General features: G+C 50.3%; 1 long non-coding RNA gene and 1 other non-coding gene across 4 annotated transcripts; both read right to left on the reverse strand.

Moving 5' to 3' along the window:
• Positions 1-3,956: 3,956 nt before the first annotated feature.
• TRNAK-CUU (transfer RNA lysine (anticodon CUU)) lies at positions 3,957-4,029 on the reverse strand. The gene has a single exon. It is a non-coding gene; the product is annotated as a tRNA-Lys (tRNA).
• Positions 4,030-4,946: 917 nt separating this feature from the next.
• On the reverse strand, positions 4,947-8,690 carry LOC144299224 (uncharacterized). 3 transcript variants are annotated; one of them, XR_013365958.1, is made up of 3 exons: positions 8,221-8,690; positions 6,375-6,756; positions 4,947-6,072 (listed from the first exon to the last, which is right to left on the reverse strand). It is a non-coding gene; the product is annotated as an uncharacterized LOC144299224 (long non-coding RNA). The 3 variants fall into 3 exon arrangements; XR_013365959.1 differs by having other exon boundaries at positions 8,067-8,690; XR_013365960.1 differs by having other exon boundaries at positions 8,062-8,690.
• Between the last annotated feature and the right edge of the window lie 12,144 nt (positions 8,691-20,834).

Here is a 20,834-nt window from a genome sequence, read left to right on the forward strand (position 1 = left end):
GTAGGAGGGAATCCAGCATCAGGGGAGTGGTAAACGAGGGTGGGAGGGGGCCGGGCGGGCGAGCTTGAGGGTGCAGGATGGGTACTGCTTCTCCCTCTGCTGTGGTTACCTGCTGTTGGCATAGGTGAGGAGGCATCAAGCTGTGCACTTAGGAGTCATGCACATCACCATACCTACCATGTACCTTAATAAAAATATCTTTAAAAGTCACTTTATTTGGGGGTGGCTGGGTGGGGCAGTCGCTTAAACATCTGACTTCATCTTGGCTCAAGTCTTGATCTCAGGGTCCTGGGATCCAGGTCTGCATCTAGCTCTGCATCCTGGGTGTGGAGCCTGCTTAAAATTCTCTTCCTCTGCACTGCCCCAGCCCTGCCTGCTCTTTCTTCCTTTCTCTCTAAAAAAAAACAAAAACAAAAAAAGTCCCCTTATTTTAGATATAGATTTTCAAACATAGAATTTTCTAACTAGAAAGAATAATTCATTATGTGTCATGCCTGACTTTTTCAACACACACCTCCAACATAGAAAGGCATTCTCTCATTTACCACGATACCATGATCATACACACACACAATTAACTGTGGTTCCCTAAAATCATACAATTCCTATTCCATGTTTCCTCACTTGCTCCTAAAATATTTGAATGACTGTTGCTTATTTTTCTTTTTTTCGAAACAATCTATTAAGTGACAGTTTGCATTTGGTGGTTAAGTCTCTTAAATCTTTAAATCTAGGCCCCAAGTTCCTAAGGTGAAAATCTGTGGATACAATTCAAAGGATCCAAGAACTCACATAGGTGCAAAATTACATCCTTATTTCAACCACATTCAAAATGAAATTTAGCATTTCCTTTCATTATAGATGAAGGAAACAAAGTGCAGTAACCCCAGCAACACCTGTGGCTTTGCCACACTATAAATTAGATGTTTTCACTCACAATGCAGTTCTTGTATAGATCTCAGAGCTATCGTGTAAATTCATTATTTTGAAGTTACTACACTTATTAGATCGTGTTATTTCATGCATTAGAAATGAATCAAGTGGGGATCCCTGGGTGGCTCAGCAGTTTGGCACCTGCCTTCAGCCCAAAGACTGATCCTGGGGTCCCAGGATCGGGTCCCACGTCAGGCTCCCTGCGTGGAGCCTGCTTCTCCCTCTGCCTGTGTCTCTGCCTCTCTCTCTGTGTCTCTCATGAATGAATGAATAAATAAAATCTTTTTTTTAAAAAAAAAGCCTCGATTAGATCTAAGTTGAGTTTTTGACAAGAACATTTTACAGGTGATGCTGTGCACTTCTGAACTGCGTCCCATCGGAAACACACGATGTTTGGCCATCTCATTAGTGATGCTAAATTTGATCACTGGGCTAAGGAGGTTAAGATCATTTCGTTTTTGCATAATCAAATAGTATTTAAATTTATATAGATTTAAAGCCATGTACAAAAGCAGAGGGGATAGTATGATGAACTGTGGTATATACATTGCTCAGCCTCTAAGTTAATAACCCACAGCCAATCCTGTTTCACTGCTGTGCATCATTCCTCTCGCCACCAAAATCCATAACACAAAGCCCAGATATCATATCTATTTCCATTATAAACAAGTTAGTACACATCTCTTCTTTTATGTTTTCTCTCTCCAAATTTTTTTAAAGAAATTTCTTTTTTTTTTTTTAAGATTTTACTCATTTATTAATGAGAGACAGAGAGAGGGAGTGGGAGAAGCAGGCTCCATGCAGGGAGCCCGACGTGGGACTCGATTCCAGGTCTCCAGAATCAGGCCCTGGGCTGAAGGCAGCGCTAAACCGCCGAGCCACCAGAGCTGCCACTCTCTCCAAATCTTTATTTAAATTTCAGTTTAACATACAGTGTAATATTTGTTTCAGGAATAGAATTCAGTGATTCATCACTTCTATATAACAACTGGGAATTGAAGGGCTCTTTTTAAAATATGTTACTACATTTAAAAATATTTAAAAATTAGAAATAGTAATAAATCATCAGTCAACATAATACATCACCAGCCAGCAATAAGAAAAAAAATATTTGAGATCAAGCTCATTTTTAAATGTTAGTTCTGAAGGAGCTGTGACCCTAACTCCCTCCCTGGAGGGGAACGCCTGCATTGATTTTCCTAACGCAATGAAATGAAATAAATGAAATGAAATGAAATAAAATGAAATGAATGGCAATTACTTAATACAGAGCATTAAAAAAATAAATTTTAGGGGCACGAGGGTGGCTCAGTGGGTTAAGCATCTGCCTTTGGCTCAGGTCATGATCCCAGGGTCCTGGGATCAAGTCCTGCATCGAGTTCCCTGCTCAGTGGGGAGTCTGCTTCTCCCTCTGCCTCTGTGCTTGGTCTCTTGCTCTCTCTCTCAAATAAATAAATAAAATCCTTAAAAAATAGTAATCATATCTAAAAATAAATAAATAAATTTTAAATCAAGATCCCCTCCTAGTGGAACACTGGTTATATTAGTGTCCTGGGGCTGTCATAACAAGGTGCGCCAGAGTGTAATCTATCTCACAGCTCTAGAAGCCAGAAGTCTGAGCTTAGGGTGTGGGCAGGGCTGCTTCCTCCTGAGCTGGGAGGAGAGCTTGCTCTGACTCTCCCTCTAGCTCTAGTGGTAATGGTTGGCGTTCCCTGCTTGTGAAAGCACTCTGCCCTCTCCTTGCATCCTCACAGTCTTCTCCTTGGTGTCCAAATGTGCATTTCTAGGTGTGTGTCTGTGTCCAAATTCCCTCTTTTTATAAAGACACCAGTGGAACTGGGTTAAGAGCTCATGCTACCCCCGAATGACCTCATTTTTACTAATTACCAAAACACTATTTCCAAATAAGGCTACCTTCTGGGGTACCAGGGGTTAGGGCTTCAACACATGCATTTTACAGGAGCACAGTTCAACCCATAATACCAATGTTCAACTTAAAATGGATGCATGAAAAAATAAAATAAAATAAAATAAAATGGATGCATGATGAATATTTCTGGGCAAAAGAGTGTACTTATGGTGATAAGCACTGGGTAATGTACAGAATTATTGAATAACTGTGTTGTATGCCTGATATAATATAACACTGTATGTTAACTATGGTGGAATTAAAAATCAATAAATCAATAGATGGGCGATATCTTCATTAACTTCTTGTCAATTTGCTAATTTGCCTCTTCTCTGACAGAGTTTTTGCCTTCTGAAAAATTCTATGCCACTCGCATCACTAGAGATTCTTAAACTACTGTAATGATAGAAGTATTTAGGGATTATCATTTCTGATGCTGAAATCTTCCGTGTGTTTCTTCCAAAGCCTGAACTTGTATCTTGAATTGGTGATAACAGCATCCAGTAGTTGCGGAGAATATTTGGAAGTTGCTACATATGATGGAAAGTATCTACTTGATAAGGAAAACATTTGCAGCTGTCACCATAAAAACAAAGTTTTACCCCTAAGAACTTGTTCTTTCAGGAAAACTTGTGCGGGGGAAGAGGTCTTTTGAGACTCCCAAATGTCAGGTGGAAAATTCTAACCCTACAGTTTGAATCACTAACTTGGGAAGGAAAGATTAAAGCAGTCCTGAGGGTCTGTTCACAGCAGGTACCCCATCAGCTGACCCCTGAGCGGCCCTGGGGACCCTGCACAGCGCCCCCCACCCACTGGCCCTTCCCACAGGCAGGAAGCCAGTGAAGGACAGGACATCAATCTGCATAATAGACCTCGCCAGTCACAGCGGGTCCCCAAACCGGGCAATACCGCACAGCATTCAATTAAATACTAATTAGATAATTATAGATTAGATATTTTCAAAAACCCACGTTTCAGATGTTTTAACCCGGTTGTTGTTTTTTTTTTACCTACTGCACTGTTTGATGACAAGGCAGCCCAGGTCGCACGGAGCACTGTGGGTGAGAACAGGCTGGGGGGACCCGGGGGCAACTCGGAAAATCAAAACGGCAACCGCCCAACGTGGGGCTCGAACCCACGACCCTGGGATTAAGAGTCCCATGCTCTACCGACTGAGCTAGCCGGGCGGGCGGAGGCTGCTGCCTTCCTGGAGCCTTTCAAGGGAGTAAGATTGTTCCAGCCCGCTCCAAGATTCGGGGTCCTCATTAATTCTATTTCTCATATCTTGGGGGGTAAAGTTTTGCACTACTCGCAACACTGCGGTTCATTTCTGATTCTGCGCACACAAACTCTGATTGATAAAACGTGGGACGGCCCCCTAGTGGTCAGAGGTACCGCGGCCGCACGGGCGACCCCGCTGCGGCCTGGAGATGGGAGCGGGCGTGGGGCGCGGCGGGGCGGACACCTGCCCCAGGCCATCCAGAGGACCCCGGCGGGACGCGCGCCCCCGGTGCAGGGGGACCCAGGAAGTGCCGGACACCTGCTCCAGGCCATCTCAGGGAACCACGGAGCAGGTGTTCGCCCTGATGCAGGGAGCAGGGAAGGTTCCGGACACCTGCGTGGAGCATACCCTGCAGCAAAGCTCAGAGCCCGAGGCACAGTAAGGAGAGCTAGCTGGCCTCTGGCGCCTGTGTGCGCTTGAGGTTTCTGGAATTTTTCTGAGGTTTTATGGGATTTTGCAACTAAACCATGCCATATTGTTCACACAATAGAAGGTCATGGAAAAACTAAGCAGTCTCAGAAATTAATTGAAAATACCAGACGGTGTTTGGTCGCCCACAGATCTAAAAGATGGGAAGGGACACTATTTCAATCCTCTCCCCACTAGCACCGAAAAATCAAAGACTTATTTTGCTTTTCCGGTAGGAACTGTAGTTGTCATTACCACCTGGTTCCAGGTGATGAGGAAGTGTGCTGCTTCATAGGAAAAAAAAACAAAACAAAACAAACAAAACCGTAAACACGTAGGATCAGAAAAAGCATAATTTTGCAGACTCTTAGAAATAAGGATTATCAAATTGTAGTTAAACCATTGCATTCATCATTGGTGGAGAACTGGACATTCACACGGGGTCAAAGTAACAGGACACATATTACTCCCTAGTTGCAGGAGGAGCTAGTTGAATAGAGGAATGGAGAGATCGGGCTGTCACCACCCTGAGAAATTGACCTGAGTTTTGCTAGTGGTTTTACTAAACCTCAACAAGAGAGTGTGTCTTTAGTGGTGATGTAATATCAAGAACATGGGATCAGTGGTAATTATCCTAGCAAAAAATGTTTTATGTGTATCTGCCAGCCATTAGATATTAATTCCAGTTCACGGGAAGGGAAGAAGGGTGAGGAACAGATGAATGACACTACGCAGAAGCCATAACACAGAATCAGAATGGGGGCATTCTACAGGGAGGACTGGCTCAGGGTCTTTGATGAGTGTTATGTTCCTAGAAATGACTTCTGGATGAAGAGGCCCAAGGGCCGAGCCAGCAGATGTGATAGGTGATCCTGGATTGGATGCTGTTCTGGATAAACCAGCTATCAAACAGATTTGGGGATCAACATGGGAAATGTGAATATAGTTTCAATATCAGATGAGATGAACATTCCCTGTAATAGCAGAGTGGAGGTGGCTGATTGGAAGAAGCAGATTGCAGGCAAAATGGGATCTCTCCTCTTAGGAGAACCAAGGCGATGTAGTCAGATATTTTTTTCTTCCTTTTTTACTTTTTTTTTTCTTTCTTTCTTTTTTTTATTTTTTTTTCATGTAGTCAGGTATGGTGACACTTGGAAAATAGGAATCCCAAGTTGCACTTTTTGAATATTTGTTTGCTTTGATTCTCTAGCTTCCTAAAATGCATCTGTATACGTGCATAATCATAAAAAGGTTACTTTTTAAAAATACTTGAAAAAGAAAAAAGAAAGTAAAAGAAAGGGAGGGCCGTCACGCAGTTAACAAGTTCACACGTTGCTTTACAATTTGGCTGACAGAAATGGGAGCCCAGAAGTCTGGATTCTTCTCATGCATAAGAGGACTGCAGTGCTGGTTCTTCTAGCAGGCCAGGCAAAGAAGGAAAGCTGATTATCCTGCAGCTTGTAGGACCCTTGACATTAAGCCATTTAAACCAGACTCATTCCTTGGGTACCAGGACCAAAATGATGCAGCTCAAGAGATCCTGTGATTTAGAAAGAACTGTTCTGAGACCAAAGATACCTTGATCCTTGTTCCTTTGGAATCATGTTTGTGTGTGTGTGTTGGGGGGGGGGTGTTTCAACGTTGTAGTAGAATAATACATAACATAAAATTCGTGTTTTAACTGTTTTGAAGAATTACAGATCAGTGGCATTTGGCGCATCCATACTGTTGTGCAACCATGACCACTGTCTGTCTCCAGAACTCTCTCATTGCCCCACCTGACCCTCCTTTCCCATACAACTTCCCCGCCCCCTGGGACTCAGTATTTGGCTTCTCAGGTACCTGATATGAGTGGAATGGTAAGTATTTGTCTCTATGTGACTGGCCTATTTCACTGAGCATCATGCCCTGAGGCTCGTCCATGTTGTAACAGATGTCAGAACGTCCTTCCTTTTAAGCCTGAGAATACTCGCACGTGCATATGTGTCACCTTGTGTTGATCTATACATCTGTCAGTGGACATGTATGTGACTTCACCTTCTCTCTCAATGTTGGTGAAAAATATCTGTTCAAATGCCTGCGTTCCACTCCTTTGGGTATATATACATCCAGAAATGGAATAGCTGGGTCATATAGCAATTCTAAGTTTAATTTTTTGAGGCACTTCTGCAATTTTCAGCCTTCATGCAAATCATTTCCTTAATGTGGGCTTCTATTTCTTCAGCTGCAAAATATGAGGGTAGGGAGAGTGAGAGAGGGCTTCAGAAGGTCCCTAAGGAACTCATGAACTAGTGACCACCCCGGCCCTGGACAAAAGTGCTGATCTCCATAGAATCTCACTGAGTATAAGAAGAAAAGCTCTTCTTCCCAAGAGGCATGACCTGACTTCCATTAGGTGCTGGTCCTGGGAAGCCTGTGGGTGAGGATGGAGGGATAGAGAATGGGTGGCCAAGATTGCAAGGTCAGCAGCAGGACTGGGCCCTTCTGTCCCACCCTACCTGACTCCAGCATCTCCTGCAGCCCCTTCAGTTCACCTTCTTTGTTCCGAGTTGGGGGGGGGGGAGGGGGGCGTAGTGAAGCCAGGGTCCAGGCTAGTCTAAAACACTTAAAATTTCAATAAGGAGATTTCATTCAAGGGAACCACACCAGGGCACCTGGGTGACTCTTTGGGTTAAGCATCTGCCTTTGGCTCAGGCCCCTGGTCCTGGCATCCTGGGATTGAGTCCAGCATCAGGCTTTCCACTAAATGCATCCTAAAGGAGGGAGTCTGCTTCTCCCTCTCTCTCTTTGCTGCTCCCCGTACTTGTGCTCTCTTTCTCTCTTAAATAAATAAAATCTAAAAAAAAAAAAAAAGAAAGAAAGAAAGAAAAGAAAAGAAAAGACCAGACCACCAACAACAAAGGAAATGCACCGTCTTCCAGTGTCACCATGGAGACAGGCTGAGCTGAGAATCAGTCTGGTCTCCTTCCCCCTCCCCTCTGGGTACCAGCCGCAGCTAAACCACACTCCTCTCTGATTTGGGGGCAACCTCTGAAGCCAGCTCTATCTTTCAGATATGTCACCTAAAACTCTCCAGGCAGGTTGTCCACTGCCTTGGGATGAAGTCCTGAGTCTGAACCTCGTAACTAGATCTGCCTCATCTTAGTGGGTCTTCACCTGTTGGCCTTGATGGCTGACACCCCGCCCCCACTCCATGCCTGCTGTTTGGCCACACTGAGCTGGGAAGAGCAGAGCTGCACATTTGCAGGCCTCCAGGATGCCAAGTGCCCTTCTTCTTGGCCTGGAGTCTCACTCCCCACTCTCCCTTCTCAGCTCCATCCTGGAAGACCCCGGTCAGGAGGCCCCCACCCCAGGAAGGCTTTGCTGCTTCCCAGATGGTGAACATGCTGTTCTTATACACCCCTAGTCAACTACGCTCCCTTCTGAGTCAAGGGTGCAGAAAGTAAGCACATGGGCATTGGCCTGAGACCACCTAGGTTCAAATGCCCACTGGGTACCCATACAGCCTTGTGGTTTGCAAACTGCCTACCGGACCTCAAGAAGCCTGCACGACTGGATATGTGTGCTGCATGCTGCTTGGTACGCAGGGCACTGGGCTTCCTCGCTAGGCTGTGAGTCTGGCAGGATGAGGACCTGGTTTCCCACCCTCGGTGGGTGCCCATTGAGTGAGAAGCATCATGCCACGTACTCTCCACCGATGATCTCATTCATATCAAGGAGATGAGACTATAGATTCCAGGCATCCCTGGGCATCATGGGGGTGGGGATGAGGCAGCCTGGCTATCAAGAGGAGGCCACACTGTTGTCAAGGTCCCTGATGGCTGTTGTGAAGCAGATAGGTGGCAATGAGCATTGGTGAGGATGGAGAGGAGCCAGGACCCTCCTGCACTTGGCAGAGCTGGAGAAGGCCTGCCAGGTCCTCAGAAGGGCACGCACAGAGTTAGCACCGGCCCGGAGGTACAACTCCCAATGCGGACCCAAGAGATTCGAAAACTCGTCCCAGTGTTCACAGCAGTGCCCTTCATAACAGCCACTGTGTGGGAGCGACCCGCATGTAAGCATCTGCTGTGTGAATAATATGTGGTCCACTTGGGGGTGAAATAGGCTTCAGCCCTTATGGGAAGGAAGGCACAGGCTACGATGTAGATGTTCCCTGGGAACATTATGCTCAGTGACACGAGCCAATCAGGAAAGACCACCTGTTGCACGATTCCATTCATACGGAATGTCCAACAGGAGACAGGGTAATGGCTGCGGGAGGGGGAAGATGTTCTAAATTACACGGTGATAATTCTACATCCATATGGGAAAACCCACTGAACCGCAGAGTTTTAAAAAATGAATCTTACAGGGGCACCTTGGTGGCCTGTCGGTTGAGCGTCCGACTCTTGATCTCTGCTCAGGTCATGATATCGGGGTCGTGGGCTACAAGTCGGGCTCTGCGCTGGGCCTGGGGTCTGCTTGGGGTTCTCCCTCTGAGGAAGAAAAAGTGAATTTTAAAGTGTGTAAATTATATCTCCATAAGCTCCATTTTAAAAAGAAGGGGAAAATGCCAAAACAGGATAAGAGTTTAGATGTCTTCTAAATAAGTTGCAAGATGAATGTTCACTTTTTTCCATCTCGTCAGTGTGTTTGGTGACAGAACCTACAACTTCATTTGGACCAAAGGTCAAATGTCTAAAGTCTAAGTCTCTAAAAGCCCCCAGGGAGGTAAGGCCTGGAGCAGCAGGGCTTCTGCTACTGCCCACTGCCCCTGCCCTGTGCTCTGTGATGCCAGGCAAGGGTCTCTCCCACTTGGACCCAGAGTCTTCATCTATGAAATAAGGACACACAGGCGAGGGTCCTGTGGGGCTGGGCCTCCTCTTTGACCTTCGCAGGGACAGCTGGAGGAACTCGGGGGGCTCCCACGCCTTCCCACCCGTGCCCTGCAGGGCATCTGTGCAGGTTGAGGACAGAAGGGAAACTGTGAGCCCCGTGCACTCACAATGGTGCCATTGTGCCCAGCAGGGCCTCTTTGTTCTTTTCGGCTAAATGTTCCAGCCTCCCAGATCAGTGTCCACTCTCCAGCTCTGCAAGGAGTGGGCCGTAGCATGGGGGAGCGCCGTGGGCAGGAGCCAAGAGCCTTCCGCAGGCCTTCATAGTAACAGCTGCCCATTGGTGGGGTCTCCGATCTGCGAGGCGCCTTCAGGCACTAAAAGCATCATCAGCTGGGCTGGGTTACGTGGCCTGTCCGAGACCACACAGCTAACAAGCAGCAGGGCTGGGCTTCAGGCCCTTTGAAGGCCCCCTCTTACGCATGACGTCATCACTTGCTCTGATGCCCCTTCTCATTTTCCATGACGCTGGCACCTGCCTATGCGCTGTGTGCACATGAACTCATTAAAGCCTCAAAACAATGGAAAGTGTTGTCATTACCATCACATGGCTAAGGAAACTGAGGTACAGAGTGGTAGTGCTGGCTCAAGGTCACACAGCTAATGAATAGTGGAACTAGAACACAGATGAAGAGGTCTGGCTCCTGTACCCCGCTTTCACCATGGTACACCCAGCAGCTGGTAAGTTCTTGAATCTGAACTTTCACTGTCTGGAGCTCATGAAGTGTTTCTTGAAGGCTTGAAAAGGGATTTAAGGCTACTTGACCTGAGCCGAAGTCAGGAGTCCAGCACTTAACTGACTGAGCCACCCAGGCCCCCCAGCAACTAAGTTTTTTTAATGCTCACATTGCACCAGCTGAACCAAACCTGCCCGTGGGCCACATGTAGTCCTTGGGCTGCCAGTCTTCACCTTCCAGCACAGAATGATTTAGTCACTAGACCCCCCAGGATCCACTCAGCACTGCGGTCAGGCCTCCCTGTCCCTGGGATCCTAGGCATCATGGGGATCAGCTGAGGTCTGAAGGTCCTGCCACCAGGGGTGAGAGCACATGCCCCATGCCTCTCCACCAAGACATCCCTTCCAGGTCAGCACCTGGCTGGGAGCCCCCTGCCCTGGACCCTGGGGGTCCTCAGGGAATCAGCAGCTGCTCTGGTGAGTCAGACCAGGCTTCCAGGCTCTATACATACAAGCTCTTCTTCCCCAGGGGACAGGGCTGCAGCTGTGCAGGTAGGGGCAGCCCCAGCCATGCCTCATCCAGAGGGCAGCAGCCCACAGTACCCTGGGCCCTGAGGCAGCCCGCCCATGACAAGCCTGCCCTTCTGGAGGGCAGGTAACATGCATGTGTGACCTCTGACCTCACAACCCCTTAGCATTTAGGGAGCCAGTTCATTTCACAGACTCAGAGCTGGAAGTCACTCAGCTTCTCATTTTACAAAGGAGGAGACAGGCCCCCACCGGCCGTTTTATGATCTCTGAGACCTGAACAGACACTGACTGGTACGCCAACGTTCCCAGTAGCATTAGTCACAGCTCCCACAGGTAGAAACAGCTCAGTGGTCCATCAACAGGTCAGTGGATAAACTAAGCACAGCATACACACACACGATGGGATATTATTCAGTCATAGGAAGGAAGGAAATTTTGATATATTCTATGACATGGATGGGCCTTAAAAAATTGTGCTAAGTGAAATAAGCCAGACACAGGACAAATACTGCAAATGTTGTATGATTTCAGTTACAGGAGGCTCCTAGAATAGTCAACTTCACAGAGACAAAGGTTCCAGGGGGTTGGGGGGTGGGAAGGGAAAGATATGTTTAACAGCACAGAGCTTTGGGTATAACAGGGCGATGCTCACACAGCACTGTGATCGTCCTTACCCTCCCTGATTCATGTCCTCACAAATGGTTTACCTAATAAATATTACTTATATCCTACCACAATACAAAGACTCTGAAGCCCTCCAGACACTTCTTATTGGAGTCCCCATCCTGACATCACACCAAACATGCCGACATTTAGGAAGCCGCACGAGTAGAGCAAGGCAGCATGTGGGCTCCTGGCCTGTTCAACCTGCCTGCAGGGAACCACTGGGTAAAATGCAGATAACACCTGAGACAGTGTTGGAACTGTGGTCATGTTTGGGGAAAGTGGACAAAAGAGGACCTTCAGGGGTGTGTGCCAGGCTCTCTCTCCTAATGTGGGAGTTGTCACCCGGGGTTCGCTGTACACCCAGCACTGTCAGGTGCAGGAACCGAGACTCCCAGGAAGAAGGCCCAAACAGCCCTGCAGACCCCTGTAGCTCCAACCTGCTTCTCTCACAAGTGGGGAGCCAGAGAGGCCCAGAGCGGGAAGGGCCCTGCCCAGGTCATACAGCACAGAGGTCCAGGGTCTCCTGATGCTCAAGCCAGTGCCCTTCCTACCAGTCCTCCTCCCCACCCTCTCTCTCTTCTCCCCTGCTAGGTGGGGGAAGCTCTGAGCTCAGAGCACACCAGCGCCCTCCAGAGCTGCAAGTCTCTACTGATAGTAAGGAGCAAAGAGACTCTGGGAAAAGCTGCCACAGGGAGATTGATATGTGTTTTTTTTTTTAATTTATTTATTTGAGAGAAAAAGAGAGAGAGAATCTCAATCAGACTGCCCGCTGAGCAGGGAGCCCCACAAGAGCTCCATCTCAGAACCTTGAGATCATGACCTGAGCCGAAAGCAGACATGTCACTGACCGACCCATCCAAGAACCCCTAAAGTTTTACTTAAATTCTGATTAGTGAACATACAGTGTAATATTAGTTTCAGGTGCACAACATAGTGACCCCACTCACATACAATACTGGGTGCTCATCAGGATAGGTGCCCTCCTCCATCGCCATCTCCTGTTCTCCATCTCCTCTACATCCCTTCCGGTGACCCTCAGTGTGTTCTCTGTAATTAAGAATCTGATTCTTGGTTTGCCTCTTTCTCTTCCTTTTATTGTCTTGTTTCTTCAATTCCACATATGAGTTAAATCATATGTATTTGTCTTCCTCTGACTTGCTTTGCTCAGCATAACACCCTCTAGTGCCATCCACGTTGTTGCAAATAGCAAGATTTCATTCCTTCTGATGGCTAAATGATAGTCCATTGTGTATACATCACATTTTCTTTATCCGTTCATCAATCCATGGACACTGAGCTGATTCATAATTTGGCTATAAACATAGGGGTGCACTTGCCCCTTCCAGTCTGCATTTTTGTATCCTTTGGGTAAATACCTAACACTGCAATTTCTGATCGTAGGGTGGTTCTATGTTTTACTTTCTGAGGACCCTCCACACAATTTTCCACAGTGGCTGCACCAGCTTGCACTCCTGCCAATGGCTCACTGGGGTTCCTTTTTCTCCCCAAATAGCCAAAGCAATCTTGAAAAAGAAACTGACAAACACCTAACAGCAGAGCTGAGTTTTGGACTGGCAGCGGCCAGGAGCAAGAAATCTTCAATTTCCATCATTAGGGCGTCCCTATGTCTTCACCGAACCCTGGCTAACTTCCCCAAACCTTGAAGGAAGGTGTAGCCTGGCCTCGGAGCCATCAGGGGTCAGAGATAAGAGCAGTTACCTTTAGCTGAGTGCCTACTATGTGTCAGGTGTGTCTCCTTTACTTCACAGAGCAACTCAACGAAGCAGACGTGAACATCTCCCACTTCACACACGGGGAAGTCGAGGCTCAGAAAGGTGTGGGCTTGATTCATGGAAGTGTCGAATCACTATGTTGTACACATGAAACCAGCATAACACTGTATAGTAGGTACACTGGAATTAAAAATTTAAAAATAATAATGATAATTTTTGTAACAAGGTGTGAGGATTTGCTGAGGATTACACAGGGACAGAGCTGTCTGAGTCTCCCTCAACTGCAGAGTAACAGAGCGTTGCTAAACAGAGTCTCACAAAATACTCACCTTGTGGACCTTGGCCTTTATCAAAAAGAATGTTTATGGAGATTGAAGTTAAGCAGCTCCCAGAAAGCTTTTAAATTGTCTTCTGTACAAGAGAGTGAATCAGGCGGAGACGGGCTGAGCTAGAGACCTGGGGGCGAGCACCCAGCAAGGCAAAGCCCCGGCCACCTCAGGCCTCCACTGCCCTGCGGCCAGGACAGGCCTGGGGGTCCCAGGTGACAGACTGGGCCTCAGCTAGGTCTGCCTGCTTCAGGGGGACCTTATAGACAGGGAGGAGAGATAACGGAGGGGTTATCTGGGTTTGCCTCCATCTGGGTTTGCCCAGGAGCCAGAAAACCCGCCCCAGGCAAACCGAGTGGTTCCTCAGCCCTCAGGCTGGCCTGCCTTTCTCCTGGGACCTTGTCCATCAGACCGAGGGACACAGGCCAAGACACAAGATTCCCCCCCTTGGTTTCCCCGTCTCATGAGCAGGGGCTCGGCTAGAACGTCTGAAGCTGCCTCTCGCCTCAGCATTTCTCAGTAGGGACCTATGTCTTGCTGACCAAGCTGACGCCAACTCGTGGTCTCCACGTGGCTGCTGCCCTGGGGCATCGCGGAGAAGCTGTGATAACCCATGCGGCAGCAGAACCTGTGCAGGAGCCCCCACATTCATCCAGTGTGTGGTTAGGAGGTGATTATTCATCCTCACCACAGCAGGAGGGATGTTTGAAATGGAGCCCATCCACCCGCAGGGAATTAAAAGTGGGCTTACAGATCAGATCCCCATTTACTTGGCATTTTAACCAGCTACTTAGAAGCTGAGAAACCTAAAGTGGAAACATCAGGAGTGGGGGCCATGCTCATTTGCAGGTCAGTAGGAGTCTTCAACACCCCTCCAGGCTCGACAGCCGGAGCAAGGAAGTGGGTAACTGGCTTCAAGAGGCTCCACTCAGCCTGTGGAGGGTGTCCTGCCCCAAGGGACTGAGCTTCCGGCACAATGTGGCAGGTGCCCTCCAAGTCCCCAGGAAGTGGGGGAAACCAAAATACGGGGCAGTTGAACAACATGACTTGTCAGGGCATAAGCTGGGCATGTGCATGACATTTGTCACTCACCCCAACCCGCTGTCAGTGGTCCGGAGTGCTTTAAAAGAGAAAGCTGAAGACATGTTGACAGGTGCAGGGCTGTCAGACCAGAAGGCTGAGCGTCCAGGGGCCTGGAAACTGGGGCCATAGAGCGTCATGGCACAGATGGTGGGCACACCAGCAGATCCCCATCTCACGGGGCTGGTGCCCTGGGCAGAGGGGACAGCAAGAGTGGGTCTGTGCAAGGTCTGGGTCCAGAGAGGGCTGCAGAGGAAGCCCATTGCAGGCAGAGGCAGGGGATCTGGGGCTCTGTCCTGCGAGTTCCTGCTGTTCACTTGGGTTGTCTACAATGGAGTATTTGGAGCATTGTCTACACCAGGCGCTTGACCATGGAGATGTTTTCACCATAAAATAAACATGGAGCAGACTGCAAACTGGTAAATTCTGAGGATAAAACTCAAGACTTTAAAGAACGTTTCACTCCCAGCTGCATGGAGAGTCCTTGAGATCACAGGGGTGGAGAGGTCTGGGGAAGCACCACCAGGCAGCAGGGACCCGGGGGCAGCAAGGTCAGCTTTGAGTGTATGTTCCAGTTCCCAGAGCGCCCAAGGCAGGTGGGAAGGCCCACAGAAAGGGCCCTTTGAGTTGGGCCTTGATGTAGGCTGTGCTTTCACCAGGGAAGGGTAGGGGTGGGAGGGGAGCTGGAAGCAGGGGAGGAGGCTGTGAGGAAGACCAGGAGGAGGGATGGGAGGGGGGACATCCTGAGAGGAGAGCCAAGGAGGAAGGCCAGAAGGAGGGGTGGAGGGGCGGGTGGGGAGGTAGTGGGGAGAGGTGGGCAGGGAGAGGGGCTGGTCCAAGGTAGCCTGTGAGCATGGGAGGAAAGGCAGGAAAGGCCAGGCAGGGCCCAAGGTGGGGGCACAGCATACAGGATGGAACTCCCACTAAGAGGCTGCAGGGGGTGGTGGGATGAGGCCCCTGAGGCGGAAGGACAGCATGTGACAGACACCACCACCTGGGTGCCTGCCTGCATGTAGGAGAGGCCTATGAGCCACGTCCTCCCCAGGAGCTGAAGGCCATGTAGCTCCTGTGGGCAGTTCTGAACATGACCCCCAGGCCAGCTGTGGCTCTCGGCTCTGCCAGCTAGCTGCCCTGGAGCCTTGCACCATTTTTTCAGCCAGGCTATGCCTCGTTTTTCTCACCTGGGAAGTGGGGACACAGAGGTCACAACATTTATAACAGGCCCAACTCACAGTGGACACTCAGGACATGGTAGCTGTTAGCATTTTCATTATTCAGTATTGAATGTGTCCTAATTTCCATTGTGGTTTATTTATTTGTTTGTTTATTTTGCATCATTCATAAGCTTTTTCTCCTACATGCAGGTTTTTGTTTTGTTGCTGTTACCAACTTCCAGTGTAACTGGATTGTGATCGGAGGTTGGAAGTCTGTACAACAGGAGCTCGCTGGTTCTGCTGTCAAGTGATCTGTGGCTGGTTCACGGTCCGTCTTTACAAAGTTAATTCCCTGAACACTTGAAGGAACGTCTATTCTCTGAACATCAGCTGTAGGGTTTTATATTTATCCCTTTGATTGAGCTTGTTACCTGTGTCACTGAGATTTTTCCATATACCCTGATTTTTAATCCGCTGAACCCTTGGCTACTGAGAGGTGTGTTCAGAACCTGCCACCACAATCGTGGATTTGTCCTTTGCTCCTTTGTGATCCTATTGTTTTTTGCATCGTAGAATTTGAGGCTCTTCTATTTTTCGGATATGAGCCGTCTCCACGTATCTTGCTGGAGGGCTGTTATTTTGTGTTGTCCTCCAGTGAGCTGCTCTAGCCCTCGTGAGGTCTGGTGCCCTTGGACGCCTCCCGCTGACGGTAGCACCGCTGCATCTTCCTGGTCACTCAGGTTCAGATTTGCAGGCTGCCAGCCGTTAATCTGCGGCCTGTTTGAGGTGAGTCTGTGCGAACAGCGAGGAGCTAGCCTCTGGGGTTGTTTTCCAAATGCAGTGTGACAATCTCAGGGCATAGATAGCATATGCACGCATGTCTCAGACACAGCGCCTGACGCACAGCCAGGCTGCAGGAAACGTTAGCAGATGTGAGTGGATCCCCATGAAGAGAACAAAAACACACACTGGCAGATGGACGGCTTGGTCTCTACCAGGTGGGGCAGCTCACAGGACCTGCTCTAGGCTCTGACAGCCCATGCCCTGTCCCCAGGCTTCCACCTGTGTGGCTCCTTGTTGGACCTTGTGGGCTTGGACCCCACACTGCTAACCTACCCAACTGCTGGGCTGCAAGGAGCAGGCAGGAAGGCGTGGGGGCTGCCAAGGGAACTCTATGCTAGCTCCCTGCCGCTGCCGCCCAAACCAAGGGGCGCATGTGGGTGGCTTAGGACAACAGCACTGTATTCTCTCTAGTCTGAGACCAGGGTGCTGGCGGGGTGCACTCTCTGGGGAAGAGCCCTCTGCAAGGGGGCCTCCAACTCTGGAGTTAGCAGCAGATCTCCTTTTCCATCCTCACTGCCTGTCTCCACCTTCATGACACCTTCTTACGAGGACACAGCTGTTGGATTTAGGACCAAGCCCAACCTTAACCCGATCAACCTGCAAGAATCCTGCTTCCAAACAAGGCTGCCTCCCCAGGGCCTGGGGGTGCACGCTTAGCTGGTCTCCTTGGGGATGTGGCTCAGGCCTCAGAGCAGGTGTTTTCAGATACAGCTGTCAGCCTGGACACCAGCCCCACAGGGACGGCCTGCATCACAGACGTCACCCCCTGGCTCCCAGGCCAGCCCTGCTGTGTTCTGCTGGCTCCCTCCCGCCAGCATCGGGGGAGCCACCATCCTCCCTCACCGTCGTCGTGGCATCCCATGCTCACGTGCCACATGCCGTTTGGCAAGAGCTGTCCACACAGGCAGCCTCTCGTCTCTCACCTCCCAACTTCTCTTCCTCAATCTGGCCTTCCCCACCAAGCTGCCCAGCACCTCCCAGGAGCTAGGGATTGAGCCAGGGGCAGCCTCATAGGGATCCGTGCTCAGACCCCAGTTCTCAGCATCTGGAAGTCCCTGCGTTGGCCCGAGGCCACCCTCCCCTGGCAACCTCCATGTCCACGGGGCCCTCTAGCTCCTCTAGCAGGCCGTTAGCCATCCCCATGTTTCCCCGTGTCACTCAGGTGTGTCTGGACAGAGTGCCCCTTCCCTACAGCAGTCTGAGGTGACTCCTCCATGCAGTGGGCACAGTGCCATGTGGTTGCCCAGGGTGCTAATGGCACAGGGGAGGTGTGGGGCACATAATGGGCTGCAGGGAGCTGAGCTCCAGAGGTCCCGGCCAGCAGGCCTGCCCCACCGCAGCCTGTGTTCCAGGAACAGCCCTCTGGGACCCGAGGACAGGTCCAGGAGAAGACCCTGCTCAGATGAAGAGAAGGGGGACCTGCGACCTCATGATGTGCAGGCAAACTGCAGGATGAGAGTGCACACAGCAGAGTCCTCTCAGCCGTCAGACGCTTATTGACAACCTGCTGTAAAGCAGTAAGAGCAAGAATCAGACGCAGGTAGCTATGGTTTGTGACCGCAAAGAAGAAACAAAGACATACTCAGCACTCAGTGTGCCGTCCTTCAAGGGTGGAGCACCAAGTGGAAGGGACCAGGAAGACCTGTAGGCCTGGCCTGCGTCCTCCAAGGCGAGCCAGATGCACTGCAGGGCTGCCTGCAGCAGAGGGGGAGCTCAGGGCACACAGGCCAATGACCCCAAAAGCCTCCGCAGGGAGTGGGCTGACGTCGAGGTAAGGTCTAGAACACTTCTGCTGGGGTCACAATACCTAGAAGCCTCCCTGGAGGCAACGGGAAAGGGGACCTGGATGGGAAAGGAGGGCTCCAAGGCTCCTCCATCCTGAGGGGCAAGGACTAAGTGCCAGGGCCCAGGGTTCACAGGCTAGCTGGGCTGTGTGGCTCAGGTTTGGGGCACCAGGGAGCCTGCTGCCCTCTTGGGACGGGGCAGGGGACCATCGTGCAAGCTGGAGATGCTCTTCTAGCTATGTGCTCCCCGACCCCGACACAGGGTCCACTCAGAGGGGCTCCAGGCGCCGGAGGGTCCCCCACGCACCACCGAGGGGACAAGCACTTTCTGGGATGAAGGGCAGTATCAGCGTGCCTGGGACCACTCAAGCCATCACCCCCACCCTCACCCCACATACACACATCCCTGCAGCATCTGCTGCCCCGTCAGCCTGGCCTCTGGAGTACCAGCGCTCTCGGCAGGCACGCGGCTCCTCGTCGCCTCTGTGTCTAGGCCGTGCGTGCTCACTGACAGATGCCCTCCGAGCATCTGTCTGCCTGCCGGGCTCTGGGCAGATGAGCCGACCCCAGGTCAGGGCTTGGGCCTGGCCGTCAGAGAGTGGCAGTGTGAGACTATCCCCCTCCAGGCCATGAGAAGCACGCAAGTCCCCACTGCCTAACCCGCCTGCCTCTGCGGGAAGGGTCGGTCCACGCCAGCCCACTGCTCACGCCCACTCTGCAAGCTCCCTCGGAAATGTCGCGTCTGCTGGGCTCATACGCTTGGGTCTCGGCGTGGCCCTCCCGTCCACGTCTGCTGACAATTCCCATCCCAAGTTGCATGGGTGCTGTGGACCCGTGTGTCCCTCCTCACCATTCCCCAGCCCCGGGGCAGCTTGCGGAGAGGCCTCAGGCGCGTCGGCTCTGGCCGTGGCTGCCCACACCTCCCTGGGGTCCGTAGTCCTTTTCTGGGTAAACAGCCTCACACTCTGATGACGAGAGCCAGGAAAGTCACCCTGATCTCCGGAAAGGAGACGGTTTGCCAGAACCAATAGTCAGACGAACTCTGCTTTGTGGCAAGAAATGGCCCTAAGAGCAGTTTGCATGTGAAGAACAGTCAAAAAACAGCACAGATGGTGTAAAAATTCATCATTGAGTCACTACTAATCCCCTCATTTTATGGAGGAAGAAACGAGTCCAGAGAGGCAGGGTGACTTGCTCAGGGTCACACCGCAGGGCAGACCAGGGGCTTCTGGCCAGGCTGGCTTCACGCTGAATGTCTTTGCCTCCCACACCTTGGTTGGTGTCCACGGTATGGTGTTCATGGGCTGATTACTGTGCCTTTCTATGATATTCTTGAAACAGGATGATTTTAGGAGTGACCGTGTAAGAAGCTACTATTTCTGATTCAGAGCTTGCAGCTCTCAGTCTCAGGGTGTCTCGGGAGAGGACCCTGTGTCACACCATTGGCTCTTAGGGACAGCTGGGGCCTGGGCTGCAGGGAGAAGGTGGAAACTACAGTCCAGGCTTGTCCTCCCCGCCATTGCTCCATGAAACACTTCCCCCTACACGTGAGGGAGAAGTGAACTGCAAATGGCCCACTTTTAAAATTAACACCAAGAAAAATAATCACAGTTTGGTGCTGATGAAGCAGCGCAGTTCTTTACTTTCCAGAAAAGAGTAACTTCCTTGTAAGTGGACAAGTATTCCAAGGCACTAAGATCCCTCCTAAACACTGTGCTTTACAGAGATAGTGGCACTGCCCACACCACGAGCCGCAGGGTTTCACTGCATCAGGCACTGGCTCTGGGATAGCACATCTGCAGACATGCAGGTTGACCAAGGTCTTGCATGGACTCTGGGCCTGGACACCATGCAGGCAGAATGGGCTTTCTTTTTCTTTTCTTTTGTTTTCTTTGAGTTTATTTATTCATGAGAGACACACAGAGAGAGGCAGAGACACAGGCAGAGGGAGAAGCAGGCTCCCTGCGGGGAGCCCGTTGAGGGACTGGATCCCAGGATCCTGGGATCATGACCTGAGCTGAAGGCAGGCGCTCAACTGCTGAGCCACCCAGGGGCCAGAATGGGTTTTCCTTTACATTTGAGCTTCAAGTTTTCCTCCCTGAGAAGCACCAAGCATGAACTTTATGCGCCAATGTTTGCCAAAGATGTGACTATGGCTCCGAGCTCTAACCACCTCCTCTCGAGGGAGGTGTGCGGAGAATGATTTACAGTGGCTCTGCATTGGGAAGAATCAACTACTATCTACCACATGTAAATCACATGCCTTTTCATTTACCTTTTGGGGTGCGTGTGGGGAGTAGGAGGAGAAGGTGCTCCCATCTAAGGCAGATGTTAAGCACATACTGAAGATACGCTCCCCATCTAGGCTCACAGGAGTGTGGAAATCACCCAGCAACACCATACCCCCGTGTGACCAACCCGCATCTGTTGGAATACCTCCAAGGACAGGTTTCTCACTACCTCATGATGCTAAAGTGCTCAAAAACGGGAAAAGTCCGTCATAAGTAGGGATCAAATTTGTTTCCCATGACTTCTCCCCACCACCCCCACAGCAGGTGCATGGTCTGTGGCCACCCAGGCTACCACTGTACCACCCCCACTCCCTTATGTTTATCTGAGGCCTCTGGCTGTTCCT

Source organism: Canis aureus, chromosome 2 (genome assembly GCF_053574225.1).
Source record: "Canis aureus isolate CA01 chromosome 2, VMU_Caureus_v.1.0, whole genome shotgun sequence".
NCBI lineage: Eukaryota > Metazoa > Chordata > Mammalia > Carnivora > Canidae > Canis > Canis aureus.